Consider the following 7,028-nt stretch of genomic DNA (forward strand, 5'->3'; position numbering starts at 1 on the left):
CTAGAGCTTCCCACTGGCCGATTTTGAAGACTCCATCTATCGTACAAGCCGAGATTTAGCGATTTAAATATTTGTCCACAAGGTGGCCGGACAAGTCCAAGACTTTTTTTGACGGGGTAATTAGTTTAGTTATGCACGTTTCCAAAGTACGAGCCCTCTACCCACACGGGAACTCATATTTCCCATCACAGGCTTCGTTAACACAGAATACACTACCTAAATAGTGTTGCCAGGTTTCACAAAACACGTTTTCGATAATGTAGGCGGGGTGGGAAATCCCCCCCGCCTTAAAAATACTTGAAATAATTTTATAAAAGGCCCACTCACCTTTCACGGCCCGAAAACCCCGAGAAAACGGCTCTTTTCATAAGAAATCAAAGGATTGCCTTATATGGAACATCATGTGATTGACGATAATAGGAGAAACGCACTTTGGGAACTTTCGGGCCGTTTTTATGGCCCTTCCCGTGGCCCGATCTTTCTGAAAAATTTTCTTTGTTAGTTTGCCCCCGTTCCCCATCTTTTGACACCTCCCGCTTGTCTCTAGGACTTGCGGTTCTCCGTAACATAGGCGATGACGGAGTGGGACTACTATACAACCTAATCTAACTGGCCGCTGTTGCCTGTCCTCTGTTGCAGCTATCGCTGCCTATAAAAAGACGGCGGATCCCATCCAGTGTAGACGTCTGCCTGCGGCAGCCGCGAGGGGGCCGCGGGCGCACAAATGGTTGGTTCGGGACCATGCCGGTTGTGTCTACGACGCTCGGGCCGCCATCCGTTGCGTCGGACGGATCGAGGCGTGATCCGACCGACGCCATCGGCCCCCCTAACATACACAGTTTTCTCCGTATAGACGGTTAATACCAAAATAGGTCGCATTGTCGAAAATTCTAACTTTCCTGATTGAAATATCGACATTGCGACAACTTTGTAGCAATGTCGAAATTTCCGTCCAAGAATGTCACAATGTCAATTTTTCATACCAAATTAGGGTTGTTATGCAAATTATATAGTTTGTCGCAATGTCGATTTTTAGTTGTTGAATTTTCGACAGTGCGACAAAAAAGTATTAGGGTTGTTATGCTAATTAGATAGTTTGTCGCACTGTCGATTTTTAGTTTTTGAATTTTAGTCTGTTTTTATCAATTTTGAGATCTGTGATCACTCGACCGTGACGAAATTTTATAGGCATAAAGAGTGCCACCAAATCTTTCCACTGACCGACTTTGAAGACTCTATCTATCGCAGAAGCTGAGATATAGATTTTTGCGATTTGACCACTAGTGGGTGCTCGGGTTCGGTGGAGTCTTCGAACTGAGAAAGGGGACCAGCAAAGCTTTCGACTGAACGAGTTTGAAGACTCTATCTATCGCAGAACTCGAGATATAGATTTTTGCGATTTGACCACTAGTGGGAGCTCGGGTGCGGTTGGGTCCCCAAACTAAGAAAGAGTAACACTAAAGCTTTCCACTGACCGACTTTGAAGACTCCATCTATCGTACGAGCCGAGATTTAGCGATTTAAACATTTGTCCACAAGGTGGCCGGACACGTCCAAGACTTTTTTTGACGGGGTAATTAGTTTAGTTATGCACGTTTTCAAAGTACGAGCCCTCTACCCCCACGGGAACCCATATTTCCCATCACAGGCTTCGTAAACACAGAATACACTACCTAAATAGTGTTGCCAGGTTTTACAAAACCCGTTTTCGATAATGTAGGCGGGGTGGGAAATCCCCCCCGCCTTAAAAATACTTGAAATAATTTTGTCAAAGGCCCACTCGCCTTTCACGGCCCGAAAACCCCGAGAAAACGGCTCTTTTCATAAGAAATCAAAGGATTGCCTTATATGGAACATCATGTGCTTGACGAAAATAGGAGAAACGCACTTTGGGAACTTCCGGCCCGTTTTTAGGGCCCTTCCCGTGGCCCGATCGTTCTGAAAAATTTTCTTTATTAGTTTGCCCCCGTTCCCCATCTTTTGACACCTCCGGCTTGTCTCTGCGATTTGCGGTTCTCTCTAACATACCCTAATCGACCGCGCGGATCTACTAACACCTAATCTTCCTGGCCGCTGGCTTCTGGTATCTGTTGCAACTACCGTTGCGAGGGAAAAGACGGCGGATAGCATCCAGAATAAACGTCTGCCTGCGGCACACGACGAGGGGGGCCGCGGGCGCACAAATGGTTGGTTGGGCTCAGGCCGGTTTTGTCTACGACGCTCGGGCCGCCATCCGTTGCGTCGGACGGATCGCGGCATGATCCGACCGACGCCATCGGCCCCCCCTTAACATAAAGAGTTTCAACGATACGGACTGGAGTATATTTTTATCAATTTTTAGGTCCGTGATCACTCGACCATGACGAAATTTTATAGGCATGAACTTCACTCCAACTACCTCGTATACCCCAAATACGAGACCCCTATCTATTACCGTTCTCGAGATATGGCCTAAAATCACTGAACCGTGACTGGAGGCTGATAGAAAAAAAATTTTGCTGATACGTGATTAGAATAATTTTTCTGATCACGCCCATGCCTTTAGATTCTTGATATGACCTCTCAGAAGCTGGCAAAAGGCCAAAATCACTAGACCGTGACAGAGGCACGGGAGCAAAAAAATTTCTTGAAAAAAGTATTAAACTAAACTTTCTCAACCTACCTATGTATTTTTTTTCCTCAATATCTCAAATCTTAAGCGCAACATTCCGAACTCACTGGACCGTTACGGGGAAGGGGAATCCCCAAAGTTGAGGTGGTAATATATTCTATTAATTAGTCCCTTCCATAAATATGCATCACTTTGCCCCAAAACCGATTCCAAAGACTCCTAATCGTCCAAAAACCATATTACCCAAGTGGGCGTGGCTTTCCACACGTTTTCTCACCACTGGGGGGGCGGGGGCACTTCCCCCACCCCCAAACATGTTTGGAAAAATTCCCAATGCCCGGGCGAACCGTTTCCCGGCCCGGAAACGCTGCTAAACGGCTTCTAAAGCCCAAAATCACTCGAGCGTGACTTGACTGACAGCCTATTGACCAATCAGAAGCCTCGGGCCACTAAAATGCCGTTTTGGCCCACTTCCTCTGGCCCGATCGTTCTGAAAAATTTTCTTTGTTAGTTTCCCCCCGTCCCCCATCTTTTGACACCTCGGGCGTGTCTCTACCATTTGCGGTTCTCCGAAAACACTCACTACTAGAGCCGTCGCCTATATTACCCACATATCACACACTTGGCCGCCGGCTTTCGATTTCTGTTGCAACTATCGTTGCCATATGCACTGACGTGGGCGGAATAGCATCCAGTGGTGTCAAAGGTGCGGCCTTTGGCCTCCCAACGAGAGGGAAAAGCGCTCTCGCGCACATTTGTAAAGCTCGACGCTTCTTTAAAAACGTAGCATTCGCGTCTCTATCACCGCCGTGAGTGGCGCCGATCGAATCGCGGAAATTCGATCGGCGCACGCCCCCCAAATTTGAATTGTTCACCACGTTTAATCGATCTATAGGCGTTTTACCACTAGGGGGCGTTGAGGACTCTAGTTCATGAAATAAAGAATAAGTGTCGTTAGTACAACGTGTCGTCCAGGTTTACAGGTTCTACTAACTACAGAACTCCAGATACAGATTTTTGCTTAATGACCACTAGTGGGAGCACGTGTGCGGTAGAGACTTCAAACTAAGAAAGAGTACCACCAAAGCTTTCCACTGACCGAGTTTGAACACTCTATCTATCGCAGAATTCGAGATATATATTTTCGCTATTTGACCACTAGTGGGAGCTCTGGTGCGGTAGAGTCTCCAAACTAAGAAAGAGTAACACAAAAGCTTTCCACTGACCGACTTTGAAGACTCCATCTATTGCAGAAGCCGGAATTTAGCGATTTCAATATTTGACCACAAGGTGGCCGGATTCGTCCCAGATTTTTTTTGAGTGGGTAATTAGTTTAGTTATACACGTTTTCCAAGTATGAGCCCTCTGCCTACACGGGAACCCTTATTTCCGATAACGACACAGACCAGACTGCCGAAATGGTGTTGCCAGGTTTTAAAAACTAAGAAATCCCTTTCTCGTTATCTGGGGCGGGGAGGGGAAACCCCCCCGCCTTGAAAATATTCGAAATAATTTTAGCAAGGTCCCTGTCGCCTCGCGCGGCCCGGTAACCCCGGGAAACGGCAAGAAATCAAAGGATTACCTTATATGGATCGTCATGTGACCAACGTAGTGAAAGAGAAAGGCACTTTCGGTCTTTCGGGCCGTTTTTCGAGCCCTTCCCGTGGCGGGATCGTTCTGAAAAATTTCTCTGCTCATGGGGGGACCGTCAGCTCTCTTCAGACACCTCGGGCGTGTCTCTAGGACTTGCGGTTTTCTCCAAAATACTCGCTGACCCCGACTTTCGAAAGTCACTTCCCAACCACATAGCACGTTACACGTGCACCGAAATCTATCACCTATTCGCGCCTCACGGCGCGGTCGGTTTGACAAACCGTGCTGCAACATCCAGTGGTGTCAAAGGTGCGGCCTTTGGCCTCCCAACGAGAGGGGGAAATGCGCTCTCGCTCACATTTGTAAAGCTTGACGCTTTTTTAAAAACGTAGCACTCGCGTCTCTATCACCGCCGTGAGTCGCGCCGATCGAATCGCGGAAATTCGATCGGCGCACGCCCCCCAAATTTGAATTGTTCACCACGTTTAATCGATCTATAGGCGTTTTACCACTAGGGGGCGTGTTGAGGACTCTAGTTCATGAAATAAATACTAAGTGTCGTTAGTACAACGTGTCGTCCAGTTTTACAGGTTCTACTAACTACAGAACTCCAGATACAGATTTTTGCGATTTGACCACTAGTGGGAGCACGTGTGCGGTAGAGACTTCAAACTAAGAAAGAGTATCACCAAAGCTTTCCACTGACCGAGTTTGAACACTCTATCTATTGCAGAACTCGAGATATATATTTTCGCGATTTGACCACTAGTGGGAGCTCTGGTGCGGTAGAGTCACCAAACTGAGAAAGAGTGGCACAAAAGCTTTCCACTGACCGACTTTGAAGACTCCATCTATCGCAGAAGCCGGGATTTAGCGATTTCAATATTTGACCACAAGGTGGCCGGATCCGTCCCAGATTTTTTTTGAGTAGGTAATTAGTTTAGTTATACACGTTTTCCGAGTATGAGCCCTCTGCCTACACGGGAACCCTTATTTCCGATAACGACACAGACCAGACTGCCGAAATGGTGTTGCCAGGTTTTAAAAACTAAGAAATCCCTTTCTCGTTATCTGGGGCGGGGAGGGGAAACCCCCCCGCCTTGAAAATATTCGAAATATTTTTAGCGAGGTCCCTGTCGCCTCGCGCGGCCCGGTAACCCCGGGAAACGGCAAGAAATTAAAGGATTACCTTATATGGAACGTCATGTGACCAACGTAGTGAAAGAGAAAGGCACTTTCGGTCTTTCGGGCCGTTTTTCGGGCCCTTCCCGTGGCGGGATCGTTCTGAAAAATTTCTCTGCTCATGGGGGGACCGTCAGCTCTCTTCAGACACCTCGGGCGTGTCTCTAGGACTTGCGGTTTTCTCCAGAATACTCGCTGACCCCGACTTTCGAAAGTCACTTCCCAACCACATAGCACGTTACACGTGCACCGAAATCTATCACCTATTCGCGCCTCACGGCGCGTCTGTTTGACAACAGGGTGCGGCAACATCCAGGGGTCGGTCGCTTCGCTACCCGCGAGGGGAAATGTAAAGAAATGTGTTTAGTAAGGTAAAAAGTAGGTGTTTGTTCTGATTTTGTTGGAAGACCCTGGTCGTTGCGCCGGACGAATGGCGGCATTCGTCCGGCGCGGTGCCCCCGACCTTTTTAGTCCATTAAATAGTTTAAATACCAGGTTAGAAACCGATCACCCTCAATGGAAATCAAGTTTTATTAATTTTAGGGCCCGTGATCACTCAACCGTGACGAATTTTTTTTGACATAAATTAGACCTCAATTAACTTGTATGACCCAGATATGGCCTCTCTACCTATTACCATTCTCGAGATATAACGTAAAATCACTGGAGCATGACTGAAGAGTTGGAGGAAAAAAATTCCTTTTAAAATGGATTCAAATAATTTTTCCAAATATGCCCATGCTTTCACTTTCTCAATATGTCCTTTCAGAGGCCTGCAATAAGCCAAAATCACTAAAGCGTGACTGGGGAGTAAGAGAACAAAAATTTCTTCAAAAAAATGTTAAACTAATTTTTCCAACCATACCTATCTAATTTATTTCTCAATAGCTCCATTTTTAAGTGCGCAACCTTCTTACGCCACTGGAGGGCTATTGGGAGGGGGAAACACCGATTTTTCAGTAAAGAAAATTTCAAATATTTATACTCTTTGAGAATTAGGCAAATCTTGGCCCAAAATCCCATTCACATGCCTCAGAATTGCCTAAAAACAATAGAACCTAAGTGGGCGTGGCTTTGCACGAGTTCTCTCACCACAGAGGGCGTGGGGGCACAGCCCCCACCGCCAAAAAGACTTGGAAAAATTCCTAATACTCGGGCAAACGCTTTCCGGCCCCGGAAACTTAGCTAAACGGCCTCTAAACCCCTAAATCACTCTCGCGTGACTTGATTGACAGCTGATTGACCAATGAACAGCCTCGGGCCACAAAAACCCCGTTTTGACCCCTTTCCTCTGGCCCGATCGTTTCCAAAAATTTTCTGCGTCATGCGGACAGGGATACCTGACTAACGTGCTAATCACCTACCTCATCTGCCCTACCCTACATAGTGGAAATGCTCATCAGTCGGTCTCCCACGCATAGAATTTTAACTTCCACCTCACGTGCAACGTTTTCTGATTTAGACTGTGCATTCGCACTTTCAGTGCGACAGGTTGCGAGACCATCCAGGGGAGGTCGCTGCGCTACCCGCGAGGGGAAATTTATAGAAATATTTTTAGTAAATTAAGAAGCAGATGTTTGTTTGCAGTTTGTTGAAGGACCCGGGTCGTTGCGCCGGACGAATGACGGAAATTCGTCCGGCG

The sequence above is a fragment of the Styela clava genome, chromosome 3, assembly GCF_964204865.1.
Source record: "Styela clava chromosome 3, kaStyClav1.hap1.2, whole genome shotgun sequence".
NCBI lineage: Eukaryota > Metazoa > Chordata > Ascidiacea > Stolidobranchia > Styelidae > Styela > Styela clava.